The following is a 15,934-nucleotide window of genomic DNA, read 5'->3' as shown; positions in this document are numbered from 1 at the left end:
ATTGTGAAGCACGAGATATGCTGGACAGACAATTCCCAGCTGCGCAGTTCAGAGAAAGTTGTTCTGGAAGTATTGTATTGTATATTTATTGGTCCTGTGAATCATACACTGTACAGGGGTACATAATGATATAGGACAAGTCAAATAATTTGCAATAAAGTTTAACAGCAAAACTGTTGTATGGTTTTCAGTATATAGCAATATAACTCTAACATATGGGAATAACATTCCACAAATACACAAATAAATTTGACACGCACACATTTCATACTTTCGGCCTTGATTATACAGACACACACGTATATGTAATAGACCACATATAATACACAGATAAATCTACATGTACACATTTGTTATTTTGGCCTTAATTGTATAAACTATTTAAATTTTTCACATATTTAAATTGTAGATAAAAATTCATCAACACTATAGTAGCGATCCTGTAGCAAGTAGTCACTCACTGCAGTTTTGAATTTATGCGTGCCAGTTATTGCCTTAATTTTTTTTAGGGAGTTTGTTATACTGTTTTTTTTCCTGCTTGCAAGGGTCCTTCTTGTTTTAGTGTTGTATGTGAAAACTGCATATGTAAATCTTGATTATTCCTTGTGTTGTATGAATGGATATTTGGTTTTTTGCTATTTTCATCTACGATTTTCCTTATAAACGTTATTGTTTCTAGGATATATAGGCATGGTAATGGAAGAATATGAAGCTTTTTAAATGAGGGTTTGCATGAAGATCGAAGTGCTGAGCCTTCCATGGCTCTTATAATTCTTTTTTGTTCACAGCTTTTGCTGGGTGGTGAATTTCCCCCTGTGAATTAAACCATATCTTAGTAGTGATTCCGCTTGGGCATAGTACACATTTTTTATGGCTTGCATTGATGTGCATCCAGCAAGAATTTTTATACTGTAAAAAATGGTATTTAATTTACTACATAGGTGTTGTGTGTGTTTCTGCCATCTTATGTCATCTTGGATCCAAACTCCCAAAAATTTGGTGTTATTTACAATTTCAAGTCTTTTGCCTAACAGTTCTATGGTTGCAGTTAAAGGATGTTTATTCTGCCCTGTGTGTAGATGCATAGTGTTTGTTTTATGTGTGTTTATTATTAAGTTGTTCATTGGGAATCATTCTGATACATGTGAAGTGCTCTTTTTTTTCATGTTGGAGCTCTTCTGGGGTCTTTTCTTTGATAAGTGTGTTCGTATCATCGGCACATTTAATGTACTTATAGTGAGGGCTGGATGGTTCCAGGTCATTTACAAACAGCAAGAACAAGATTGGTCTCAGTACAGAACCCTGTGGCACACCGTATTTAACACTGTTTTTATGATTGATAGGAAGTTAAATTTTTTGCTTTTTTGTACAAGACTTCAACTACACTCCTGGAAATTGAAATAAGAACACCGTGAATTCATTGTCCCAGGAAGGGGAAACTTTATTGACACATTCCTGGGGTCAGATACATCACATGATCACACTGACAGAACCACAGGCACATAGACACAGGCAACAGAGCATGCACAATGTCGGCACTAGTACAGTGTATATCCACCTTTCGCAGCAATGCAGGCTGCTATTCTCCCATGGAGACGATCGTAGAGATGCTGGATGTAGTCCTGTGGAACGGCTTGCCATGCCATTTCCACCTGGCGCCTCAGTTGGACCAGCGTTCGTGCTGGACGTGCAGACCGCGTGAGACGACGCTTCATCCAGTCCCAAACATGCTCAATGGGGGACAGATCCGGAGATCTTGCTGGCCAGGGTAGTTGACTTACACCTTCTAGAGCACGTTGGGTGGCACGGGATACATGCGGACGTGCATTGTCCTGTTGGAACAGCAAGTTCCCTTGCCGGTCTAGGAATGGTAGAACGATGGGTTCGATGACGGTTTGGATGTACCGTGCACTATTCAGTGTCCCCTCGACGATCACCAGTGGTGTACGGCCAGTGTAGGAGATCGCTCCCCACACCATGATGCCGGGTGTTGGCCCTGTGTGCCTCGGTCGTATGCAGTCCTGATTGTGGCGCTCACCTGCACGGCGCCAAACACGCATACGACCATCATTGGCACCAAGGCAGAAGCGACTCTCATCGCTGAAGACGACACGTCTCCATTCGTCCCTCCATTCACGCCTGTCGCGACACCACTGGAGGCGGGCTGCACGATGTTGGGGCGTGAGCGGAAGACGGCCTAATGGTGTGCGGTACCGTAGCCCAGCTTCATGGAGACGGTTGCGAATGGTCTTCGCCGATACCCCAGGAGCAACAGTGTCCCTAATTTGCTGGGAAGTGGCGGTGCGGTCCCCTACGGCACTGCGTAGGATCCTACGGTCTTGGCGTGCATCCGTGCGTCGCTGCGGTCCGGTCCCAGGTCGACGGGCACGTGCACCTTCCGCCGACCACTGGCGACAACATCGATGTACTGTGGAGACCTCACGCCCCACGTGTTGAGCAATTCGGCGGTACGTCCACCCGGCCTCCCGCATGCCCACTATACGCCCTCGCTCAAAGTCCGTCAACTGCACATACGGTTCACGTCCACGCTGTCGCGGCATGCTACCAGTGTTAAAGACTGCGATGGAGCTCCGTATGCCACGGCAAACTGGCTGACACTGACGGTGGCGGTGCACAAATGCTGCGCAGCTAGCGCCATTCGACGGCCAACACCGCGTTTCCTGGTGTGTCCGCTGTGCCGTGCGTGTGATCATTGCTTGTACAGCCCTCTCGCAGTGTCCGGAGCAAGTATGGTGGGTCTGACACACCGGTGTCAATGTGTTCTTTTTTCCATTTCCAGGAGTGTATTTGGTGTCTGTTTTGTAGATATGACTTTACCCACTCATAGGCTGGGCCTCTGACACCAATATTTTCTAGCTTTCTAAGCAATAGACCATGGTTAATGATGTCAAATGCTTTTGAAAGATCTAGGAATATTGCTGCTATGTGTTCTTTTTTATCTAATGCATTTAGAGCTTCATTTAAGAAATCGATAATAGCTGTCTCAGTCGATTTACATTTTCGGAAACCATGCTGTGTAGCTGAGAAAAGTTTATTTTTTTCAATGAAATCTGAGTCTTTTATAAAAGATTTTTTTTCCAATTATTTTAGAAAAAAAAACAGAAAGTAGACTGGCCTATAATTTGTTATATCTGTTTTTTCACCCTGTTTGTATAATGGCTTCACTTTAGCTATTTTTAACATTTCTGGGAAGATTTCCTGAGAAAGTGAACTATTGCATATGTCTACCATGGGCCTAACTACTAAGGGTGCACATTTTTTAATGATATGGTCTGATATGTTGTCAGTGCCAGAGCAAAATTTTGATTTTAGCTCCCCTATTGTTTTTAGCATTTCCTGATAATCTGTTGGGTATAGGAAGAGAGAATTGTTACTAGGATTAGTTTTAATCTGATTTGCAGTGACAGCATATTGAAAGTTTTGCTTCACCCCCTCAACTGCCTCAGAGAAATATGAGTTAAAATTATTTGCTATCTGCTGGGGACCAGATATTACAAAAGTGTTTTCGTTCAGTTTGATATTATGGTATTCTCTCCGTTTTACTCCTGTTTCATGCCTTACAATGTCCCATATGGCTTTCATTTTATTTTGTGCATTTGCTATGAAGGAACTATTTGCCATTCTTTTTGCTTCTTTTATGACTTTAGTTAAAATCTTTTTGTAATTCTTAAAATAGGAATCAAATTCTGGGGATGTGGTGTGCTGTCTAGATATATCATGAAGTAATCTCTTTTTCTTCACAGATATTTGTATCCCTGTTGTGACCCATTTTATTTTGAGATCCTTTTTTGTGATTGTCTTTTTATGGAGTGGAAAGCAAAGGTCATAATAATAGCTAAAACTATTTAGGAATTTGTTGAACTTACCATTTGTACTTTTACATTCATAGATGTCTCCCCAAGTTTCTTTACACAGATAGTTAAGGAAATGTTGTATATTCTGGTCATTATACTTCCTAGATGTGGTAGTTAGACATTCAGTTGAACTAAATGGTTTTCCTAATCTTATACTAATTTCCTGGACTGTGTGGTCCCCAAAGCCTGTATTGTGGGTTTGTGTTGTATATTTCAAGGGCACATTTGTAAATATTTGATCAAGGATTGTGACTGAGGTTTTTGTGATGTGTGGTGGCATTTCTATAGTAGCCTTTAAGTTGAAAGTTGCTAAGAGGTTCACTAAAGCAGTTTTTGATTGGACTCACTTGCAAAGTCAGTGTTGAAATCCCCACATACGAGGTGTGGCTAGAAAAAAACCGGACTAATACTGGTGAAACAATAAAACGAATGCAATAAGGCTGAAAGTCGCGTGGCCTGTCACGTGACTCTCGCTCCGCCTACTGCTCGAGTTTCATCTGCCTCCTGCACTCAGTCTGCCCGTGGCGTCTGTTTTAAGTAGTTGACGTTTTGTCTGTGCGTCGGAAAATGTTGAGTGTACAGAAAGAACAGCGTGTTAACATCAAATTTTGTTTCAAACTAGGAAAATCTGCAAGTGAAACGTTTGTAATGTTACAACAAGTGTACGGCGATGATTGTTTATCGCGAACACAAGTGTTTGAGTGGTTTAAACGATTTAAAGATGGCCGTGAAGACACCAGTGATGACACTCGCACTGGCAGACCATTGTCAGCAAAAACTGATGCAAACATTGAAAAAATCGGTAAACTTGTTCGACAAGTTTCCTTGTCAACTCCTGTTAACTCAGACACTGCTCTGATTGTTAAACGGCGATCTTGTCGAACAAGTTTACCGATTTTTTTCAATGTTTGCATCAGTTTTTGCTGACAATGGTCTGCCAGTGCGAGTGTCATCACTGGTGTCTTCGCGGCCATCTTTAAATCGTTTAAACCACTCACACTTGTGTTCGTGATAAACAATCATCGCCGTACACTTGTTGTAACATTACAAACGTTTCACTTGCAGATTTTCCTAGTTTGAAACAAAATTTGATGTTAACACGCTGTTCTTTCTGTACACTCAACATTTTCCGACGCACAGACAAAACGTCAACTACTTAAAACAGACGCCACGGGCAGACTGAGTGCAGGAGGCAGATGAAACTCGAGCAGTAGGCGGAACGAGAGTCACGTGACAGGCCACGCGACTTTCAGCCTTATTGCATTCGTTTTATTGTTTCACCAGTACTAGTCCGGTATTTTTCTAGCCACACCTCGTATAATTAGTTTTCTATTTTTTTTGTGTAGTCTTGTGTAAGATATGTTCAATGTTCTTTAACATGATGTTAATATTGTCAGTTGGTGCACTGTATAGACAAATTATAGCAATTTTTTCGTCCGTGATTTCAATTTCATTTACCTCAATATCTTTCTCTATGGATAATTTTCCTACATATGGCATACACTTAAAATTTATGCTATTTTTAACATAAATGCAACTACCACCATGTTTATACAATTTCCGACAAAAATAACTACCCAATACAAAATTTGGAATGCATAGCATATCAAGTTTCTCTTTGTCAAGCCGATGATCAGTAAAACATAATACAGAGGTGTTTTTCATGTCATTTTCTAACAAAATTTGAAATTCGTTTACTTTGTTGGATAGTGATTGTACATTTTGATGAAATACCATCAGGTTTGGAGTTAAACACGAGTTCTGAAACTTACTATCCTTAGTACTTGTATGTATATTGGAATTTCTGCCTGGAAGATATTTTTTATTTTCAATTTTCAATTTTGAATTTTCACCCCCTCCAAACGGTGAAAATTCAAGGGAGTATCCCAGTGACTTGCATAGTGAAGTAGCTGTTAGTCATTTGTGTTGTAGTGCGCAGCATGTTTGCCAACAGTTTGCGGTTTGCCACAGTTTGGTTGTGCCCATTCGTGCGAGTAGACAGTTGGTTACTTGTCATGCCCATGTAGAATGTTGCACAGTAATACTCATATACAAAATGGCTGCTTTCTCATGTGGCCCTGACATGTAGAGTAGTAAATACTTTGTAGCAGTTTGCCTACATTGTTTCTTTGTTTGTTGTCCTCAATGTCGACATACTGGCTGAAAACATATGGTCTGGACATGCAGTACTGTCTACTGTAACTAATATAGCTGACAGATGCACTGTTGTGTTTCATAGTCTTTTACTTTCACTTTTCACAACCCCCCAATAATACACAGTTACATATGGCCAGTGCAATATTGTTCTGACTTCCCATAAGCCTTATTAATAGTTTGCAGGTGAACATCCACATATTGCTATAATAGTTTACTGTCTACAAGCAGTAAACGCATAACCACATAATTCACAGTTCTTTCAGAATAATCAGGTACATATGGAACAGACACTGTCATTGCTTTAACACCCAGCCTATTAGTGTAACACTTATTTCACTGTTAAGTCGATGCATTGTTGTCGTTCTAACCAACACAGGTTCCTTGGCTGAAACTCAGCTGTGGAATGACTGTCTCGTGACCAAAAACCAGGCCCTTATATATCCTCGCAATAATAGGTACTGAAACTACACATCGTTCGAAGTTAAATTTACAGAAATTACAATTAAAACTTACTTCATTCAATTAAGTGAATGCATTGAAAAATTGGTTCTTTTTAAAAGTTACTTCCACTACCAGAGTTAGACTGAATTATTTGTTTAGATCATGAAATTAACAAATATAGTTACACAAACAATACTCTTGACAAAACTATTAATTACTTTGGAATTAGTTAAGGGCTGGCTTTGCTAACATGTTTCTGGCTAAAGCCAAATAGATACTTTAAGAATACTAGCATTTCATCTTCCAAATGTTTACAATTATTGCAGAATTCATATTTGTTTATATGCCAATAATAGAATTGAAGTTACGAAACAATTACTGATTTCGCCCTGTTATGAAAGATACTAACTAGTAACAATCAAAATAAAGTAGAACATCAATTACATACATAAAACTAAGCACAAAATTAGATCTGGTGTTATGTTCTTTAAGACTAATGGCCAACCTTTTTCATTTATGAACATGCAGATTATACTCACATATGTTAATGCTAATTAGTTAAAAAATGAAAAAATGAATTTAAGGAGGCAAATGGCAAAGCAAGAGGGGAAGTAAAAATATCCTAGGTTGCTTCATCACAACTTGTGACTGGACTGTGGTGGGCAGTGGTGGGTGGCTGTATGGGAGAGGTCTTGCACCTGGCTTGATCACAAGGGAACAACTTATGGAGTGTAGGATTGGGAGCAAGATTGGAATAGTGATGGTGGACAAGGATATTCTGTAGGTTGGGTGGCTAGCAGAACACTACTTTGGGTAATGTGACCAGGATTTTGGTTAGGATATCCCTCATCTGAGAGTACAATGAGAGGTAATTAAAGTCCTGGTGAAGGGCGTGCTTGAGCTTTTCAAGGTCAGGGTGATATTGAGTGATCAGAGGAGTTTTGGTCAGTGGCTGGTTAACAGGCTAACTGGTTGTCAGAGGAGCAGATGGCATGAGAGTCTGTTTTGGATGAGCTGGGTAGGATATTGGCTGTCAATAAAGGCTTGTAATGTTATAGGTATATTTTGACAACTCCAGCTTTCCACTGTAGATGCAGCGTTTTCATGTGACGAGGTTGTAAGGCAGAGACTTCTAGACATGGGAAGGATGACAAGTGTCAAAGTGGAGGTACTGTTGGTGGTTGGTACACTTGATATGAACAGACATATTTATGGAGCCATCTGATGGGTGAAGATTGGCATCCAGGAAGGTGGCTAGTTGAGTTGAGAAGGGCAAGGGTAAGTGGATTTAGAAGTAGGTATTGAGGTTATGGGGAAAGAGCCAAGGTTGTCTCCACCCTGAATCCATATCATGAAAATGTCATCAGTGAATCCGAACCACATAAGGGATTTTAGGCGTTGACTTAATAGGAAGGATTCCTCCAGGTGACCTGTAAATAAGTTGGAACAGGATTGTGCCATGGTAGAAGAATGGATTGTTTATGTACTTTGCCTTTGAAAGTGCAATAATTGAGTGTCAGGAAATTGTGTTCCAGATCCATAGGCCCACAGGCTCGGGGATATTTGTGTATAAGTATGTCGCTTCCACAGTGGCCGAGGATGCTAATGGTAATGGGACAGGAACTGTGGAAAGGTGGTGAAGGAAATGATCAGTGTCTTAAGTGTGGAACAGGGGGTTATGGAAAATAGTTTGGAGATGTTGGTCAGCAAAGGCAGAGGTTTATTCTGTGCTAACAATGAACCCAGCTATCATGGGACGACCAGTGGAGAGTGTGGCGCTGGCTTTTCTGGAATCTGCAGAATAGGTAGTAGGTAGGAGTGTGGTGGTTGCTGATGTGAGGAGGGAGCTGCATTGAGATGTCAGGATTTTTTGCGGACCTGAGGCCATGAGGAGCTGCTGGAGAGCCTTTTGGACTTCTGGGGTGGGGTCATGATTGTAAGGTTTGTATTCAAAGTTGTTGGAAATCTGACGGAGACCATCAGCTACTTAGTTACAATGATTCATGACCACTTTGGTGGAGTCTTTGTCTTCTAGAAGGTTCATAAAGAGTGATGTTGGACTCACTGGGGAGGTATTTAGAAAAAAAAAAAGGTGAGACCAAATTAGAAATAAATAATTCGTCAAAGATAACCAGGAGATGACTGTGTGGAAGGGGAACAGTATCACCACTGGAGGGAGACTGGAACTGTGCTGTACAAGGTTCTGTGTGCGATTCTGGTCAGTTATTTTCAGTGGGGTGCATGATGAAGAACTGTTTTTACTGAAGTGAGAGAGTAAAGGAAAGAAGGTCTTTTACAAGCCTGCCATGTATTGTGCATGTACAGTAAATTAGTTGTGCAAATTCATAAATTTCATTACAGCTCGGGAAAATCATTTTATGTTGTTTTGAAATTATTAACCTATGTTCATACTGCTTTGTACATTTATGTGTCTAATCAATAACTGTTGCTGTAGGAGAGTGAGTTGCAACAAAAGGCATTTCTCATACATGGATGGCATCATATCTTAACAATAGAAAATAGAAGTTTACAGTAAGAAATTATATTTCAAGAGTAAGAATAAATGCATATTAGGGGAACATTAAATCTGGAGTCATGCAGGTTCAGTGCTTGGCCCACTCCTATTCGTGACCTACATTGATGAGATTCCTGAGAGAATGAAGGCTCTTCAAAAATTGTAAGAGCTGCTGCTGACACAAATAAATTGGTAAATGGCCCAAACATTTCCATACCAGGCATAACCAGGAGAATGATGGAACAGGCTTGAGATTGGCTTCTAGCAGAAAATTTATCCCTCAGTCTTACAGAGACTCATATTATACAATTTCAGAAACATAAAAATTACTTAAAAGTACCTTAATAGAAATGAATAGGCATACACTAAACGTAACCCCATACGTAAAGTTCATGGGCATCCAGATTGATAACAAACTGTCTCAAGTATCTCATTGTGTTGATTTGCAGATAGGTCTGCTAGCATACCATACAATCTCCTGTGGCAACACAGCTAAGCTCGAATAAGTATTTATAGTATGGGAATATACCACAATAATGTTACATGAAGTTGTAACTGAACATCTTGCAGAAGCATCTTCAGGGACCATGGCATTCGTACATATATGTGCCACATATTTACTTAGTAAAGATATGTCATTAATAAGAAGAGTGAATTTAGGATTAACTGGGAAATTAACAACCACGAATAATATTCATTTAGACTATGTAGATTGAGCTTAATATTCTACTGTGAAAGTCTAAAAGAGGTTGATGGGTCACCAGTCTAAAGCGATTTTTCGACCTTAATGAAATTTAAAAATATCTCTTTTTGAAACCAATAGCTGATTTCATGGAATCAATACTAGAAATAAGAATAATGTTCACAAACATTTGAAGTCACTTGCTTTGGTCCAAGAAGGTGTCCATTATTCAAGAATACACATTTTCAATAATTTGCCAGAATAATGCCAGTATTAGTACAATCTGATTTCTGTACAGATTGAGTGCACTAATGTGATGATTGCAAATAAGTGTTGTAGAGTGATTTTCTATTTAGTATTTACTGCCTTTTAAATGAGAATATGTTTAAAAAAATTTTGATTCATTCTACATCCATTACAATCATGTCACTTGGGATTTGTGGAAGGTACATTAGCACATTTGTTTCTCATTGTGTGTCACAAATTATAGCAAACAATATATAGGACCCTGTTTCTGTTCATGTAGGCAAAGATTTTTTTACCTAAAATGTGTCACTTTAATTTAAAATTAAAATTGTAGGAAGGTTATTGACAACTGGTCAGAATTCCAGCAACTGCTAGGCTGCAACACAGTTGCAAGTTCTAAATCACTAACACATCTATAAGTGGTTTAAGTTTTAACAAAACAGATTTATTGTCCAGTCAACACACATTATTGTTCTCTGATGATAAACACAAGTTATTGTGCAGCATAGAATGATATGATTCAAGGCCCAGTGGTGGTTAATAATCCACTATAAATTTAATAAATATAAACCAGCTTACAAACACCAATCTTTGTTCACACCTACAAATTACAAATAAATATTGTCATTCAGAGCTGGCTAACTGACATGACAATTAATGACCCTGTATGTTGACTAGATATGAAATTCAAATAACATTTCCACTAATTACTGTGGCACACAAAAAAAGGAACTATCAGAGTCCAAACTGAGTCAGAATAATTCTGTCCTGTGACTGTGCCAGAAACTAAGCCCAAATATTGACCGAAAGACCTCAAAAGCCAGACTCTCTTACACACATCCAAACATCGACAGAGCAGCTGCCAAATACCAACCAAAGAGACAGACAGACCATGAGAAACTTGGCTAAGTATCATAGTTTGTCCATAAATTAGAGCTTAATTATTCACAATTTGGGCTTTCAGTGGCAAAAATTGTTTATGCTTGAGGCATCTTTATTTATTTAGTTTGCACTTACAAATGCCGTATCATTGTCATCTGATTTTGCCTTCTATTTTCATTGCTATCATCAGAATTTATATATCCTTGATGAAATTCAAACTATGGGCAAAAACTTGGTGAATTTAACATTAAACAATACAAATGTTTAATAAAAATAATAATCTTACAATGCAAATAGTGTGTGGAGTTACCAGTATCTGCTGCCAGCACATACTGCCATGCTATCATTGTATCTCTCTTCGTGTGTAAATTATCCTGAATTGAATTAATTTCCAATTAAATGGATTCTCTTATCAGAGTTATGGGTCATATGATTACCTTGGTTGATGCCTCTCATTAAAAACAATAATTTGAATGCTCAGTCTCTTTGGCGTTGAATTACATTTTAAATTAGAAATTGCATACTTCATAAATAACTCCTATTTGTCTCTGTAACTTCTTTTATATAAAACTCTCAGATGACATCTTTATATCATTAGATGTGTAACTCAACCCTCTTTCACATAATACCTGATGCGTCTCTTTACCTACTATAGTTTGCATTGCTTATGTGCAGATGATTACAAAGCAATTGAAACTTTCCAATGGCCTGTGGGAAAGTTACCCACTTACTACATCCTAAAATTCATCTAATGAGGAGGAGGAGTTGCGATTAAGAAATTCTTTTAATTTCCTTTTAAATGCTACATGGCTATCTGTCAGACTTTTGATGTGATTAGGTAAGTGGTCTGTACTCCACTCAGCAGAAGTGAGGCACTGAATTGTGAGCAGTATACCCCCTCGCCCCCACCCGCTCCCCCTCACACCCGTAAACCGACGAGAGGTGCAGAGTCATCTCATGAGAGCCGTGCATGTGTGATACAAATGAAGCACTATGCCGAAACAACTTGTGGTGTGACGTTATCTCTAATTAACTTATATCTCATGCAGTGAATGAGTTAAATTTAGTAACACCAACAAAAATGATCCTCCCGAGGAAGCGCACAGATATTCAGCAAGAATAAAGCATGTGCAAATAGGGAGTAAAATTCTGCACTTGGTTATGGACAGCATTTGTGGTGCATTAAAAGCTAGCAATTAAATTTGCAAATGTAGCAGTTTAAAATTTGTTGACCTACAAGTTTTAGTAATAAAACATAAAAAACAAACTAATCTAAATGTTTGTCTAATCATGTGTCATGAGTAACATTCTGTAAGCAAATACATGTCATCAGATGGACAGTGTATTGTATTGTCATTTCAGTGTCTGCACTCTGAATGAGCAGATAGAACATAACATAATAATGAATTTAAAAAGAAATTCTTGGCACAATGTGTCTTTTTCGGTCTTTTAGTTTATCATTAGTGGTACTCTACACTAGTTCAAAATTTGCAAAACAGTCACAACACTACACACACATTTGAGACACATAGCATAATGAACAACTTGCTGTGGAAGTCCTTTGGGTGAATCTTCTTTTAATGGTAACATATGTAGTGGAACCAGCACTGCAGTGTTGTTGTGATACCTTGCCAGCCAGACAATATCCTCATAAAGAAATAATTGAATCCAGTCAACTGCCTGAAAAACAATTTTTTGTACTTCCCCAAAGATAAAGCTATTCAAATTCCCCTTGGTAGACCAAACCAATACAATAGAAAAATAGTAGCGAGAGGAAACAAACACTAGAGCAGCCATAGTGCAAAAAAAAAACAGACTCACTGGTGACTGTGATCTGAATCTTCACTACAAAAGAGCAACGATCACAACACTGTGCACTTGAGAAAATTTCATCTTACCAAGAATAATGCGTTTCAATGCAAATAAACAGACTCCAACAGTAATAGCTCTACATACACTAGTATTTCCCTAAATCATATGTATTAAAACATAGTAAAATACACAATTTAAACAGAAGCCCACCTCCATACGCCAACATTAATTTGAAGTTTTAATAACTTTTTTACATGCAAATGAACACACAAAAAATTATTAAACACACTAAATTTGCTTCTGACCTTTTAACTGTGTGAACACATGCTACCGTATTCTCTCCTGCAAGTGGCCCTTTGAATCTAAATTGCTTTCTGTTCACTACAAGATTTATTTACTTGAACCTTTGCTTGAAACAAATATTGCAACCCATATCTGGGTAGAAAATCCATCCTCATCAAAATATTCGTACGTAAATTTGGTGCAACGATTAAACTTGAAGAAAAATTGTTCCATCGATCTTAACTTCAAATATTACTTCATTATTTATTTGCCTATACTATATCCTCCAGTGGCTGTTTTCATTTTAATGCTGGATACAGAGTAAGCTACCATCTCCTTATCTTAAAGTTATTAAAAATGGCTCTGGGATGCAACACACCTCACTCTCAGAGTCTATGAGACAGTCAACTGCAACATTATTAACTGCTACATTTATGAGTGGTTGAACTTTATCTACTCAGTCCCTTTGCAACTCTGCTTCTGCCAACAGAACTCTCTGTTTCTTTGAAGCTGTCAGTACACAAAGTATTTACACAAGGCTCATATGTAGGTTCTACATGAACTTTGATATTGAATATCTTAGCAAAGGCGGTGCGAAATGTAGGCTGACTCTCACTCAAACCACATAACTTCCTTGCATCTGTTGCCCACATTTGTGGAGCCAACAAACTAATCATTTAGCTTGTGAAACAAAGTGATTAGGCTCAAATTCACACTCTTCCTTACTGATCCGATCCAAATGTACACTTCTGACAGCAATTAGTCATTCATCATTAACAATGACAAATGTTTGAAAGCTGTCATGACAGTCTGCAATATCAAAATAATTCCTCTGTCAATCAGGCCACGGCATGCCACTCTTTGCATCTGTAATAGAAACTGCTGGCATCTGTTGCTTGTCAGTAGAAAATATGTCCGAACACACTACACTCATCGCACTCCCAACTTAAGATTCAGCTGCGACGGGTTCCATTTCCTGCATGCAAGCTGCATAAAATAATTCTGGAATGACCTCAGCACGTCCCACATGAACATTTGAATTGCAATCACCATCTGCTGCTGAATATGATAAAAATTACCTGATCACCAATGGTTGTTGTTGTTGTTGTTGTTGTGGTCTTCAGTCCTGAGACTGGTTTGATGCAGCTCTCCATGCTACTCTATCCTGTGCAAGCCTCTTCATCTCCCAGTGCCTACTGCAACCTACATCCTTCTGAATCTGCTTAGTGTATTCATCTCTTGGTCTCCCTCTACGATTTTTACCCTCCACGCTGCCCTCCAATGCTAAATTTGTGATCCCTTGATGCCTCAAAACATGTCCTACCAACTGATCCCTTCTTCTAGTCAAGTTGTGCCACAAACTTCTCTTCTCCCCAATCCTATTCAATACCTCCTCATTAGTTATGTGATCTACCCACCTTATCTTCAGCATTCTTCTGTAGCACCACATTTCGAAAGCTTCTATTCTCTTCTTGTCCAAACTAGTTATCGTCCATGTTTCACTTCCATACATGGCTGCACTCCATACAAATACTTTCAGAAACGACTTCCTGACACTTAAATCTATACTCGGTGTTAACAAATTTCTCTTCTTCAGAAACAATTTCCTTGCCATTGCCAGTCTACATTTTATATCCTCTCTACTTCGACCATCATCAGTTATTTTACTCCCTAAATAGCAAAACTCCTTTACTATTTTAAGTGTCTCATTTCCTAATCTAATTCCCTCAGCATCACCAGACTTAATTTGACTACATTCCATTATCCTCGTTTTGCTTTTGTTGATGTTCATCTTATATCCTCCTTTCAAGACACTGTCCATTCCGTTCAACTGCTCTTCCAAGTCCTTTGCTGTCTCTGACAGAATTACAATGTCATTAGCGAACCTCAAATTTTTTACTTCTTCTCCATGAATTTTAATACCTACTCTGAATTTTTCTTTTGTTTCCTTTACTTCTTGCTCAATATACAGATTGAATAACATCGGGGAGAGGCTACAACCCTGTCTCACTTCTTTCCCAACCACTGCTTCCCTTTCATGCCCCTCGACTCTTATAACTGCCATCTGGTTTCTGTACAAATTGTAAATAGCCTTTCGCTCCCTGTATTTTACCCCTGCCACCTTCAGAATTTGAAAGAGAGTATTCCAGTTAACATTATCAAATGCTTTCTCTAAGTCTACAAATGCTAGAAACGTAGGTTTGCATTTTCTTAATCTTTCTTTTAAGATAAGTCGTAAGGTTAGTATTGCCTCACGTGTTCCAACATTTCTATGGAATCCAAACTGATCTTTCCTGAGGTCCGCTTGTACCAGTTTTTCCATTCGTCTGTAAAGAATTCGCGTTAGTATTTTGCAGCTGTGACTTATTAAACTGATAGTTCGGTAATTTTCACATCTGTCAACACCTGCTTTCTTTGGGATTGGAATTATTATATTCTTCTTGAAGTCTGAGGGTATTTCGCCTGTCTCATACATCTTGCTCACCAGATGGTAGAGTTTTGTCATGACTGGCTCTCCCAAGGCCATCAGTAGTTCTAATGGAATGTTGTCTACTCCCGGGGCCTTGTTTCGACTCGGGTCTTTCAGTGCTCTGTCAAACTCTTCACGCAGTATCTTATCTCCCATTTCATCTTCATCTACATCCTCTTCCATTTCCATAATATTGTCCTCGAGTACATCGCCCTTGTATAAACCCTCTATATACTCCTTCCACCTTTCTGCCTTCCCTTCTTTGCTTAGAACTGGGTTTCCATCTGAGCTCTTGATATTCATACAAGTGATTCTCTTCTCTCCAAAGGTCTCTTTAATTTTCCTGTAGGCAGTATCTATCTTACCCCTAGTGAGACAGGCCTCTACATCTTTACATTTGTCTTCTAGCCATCCCTGCTTAGCCATTTTGCACTTCCTGTCGATCTCATTTTTGAGACGTTTGTATTCCTTTTTGCCTGCTTCATTTACTGCATTTCTATATTTTCTCCTTTCATCAATTAAATTCAATATTTCTTCTGTTACCCAAGGATTTCTATTAGCCCTCATCTTTT

The 15,934-nt window shown here is 38.8% G+C and overlaps 1 protein-coding gene across 2 annotated transcripts in view; it reads left to right on the top strand.

Annotated features, from left to right (window-relative positions):
• The window catches only part of LOC126202889 (protein argonaute-2-like), a 333,247-nt gene that overhangs the window by 75,573 nt on the left and 241,740 nt on the right, over nucleotides 1–15,934 (top strand). The gene's annotated exons all lie outside the window — the stretch shown is intronic.

Source organism: Schistocerca nitens, chromosome 9, assembly GCF_023898315.1.
Source record: "Schistocerca nitens isolate TAMUIC-IGC-003100 chromosome 9, iqSchNite1.1, whole genome shotgun sequence".
Classification (NCBI taxonomy): domain Eukaryota; kingdom Metazoa; phylum Arthropoda; class Insecta; order Orthoptera; family Acrididae; genus Schistocerca; species Schistocerca nitens.
The sequence above is the reverse complement of the archived record's forward strand: the minus strand, read 5'-3'. Positions and strand labels throughout refer to the sequence as shown.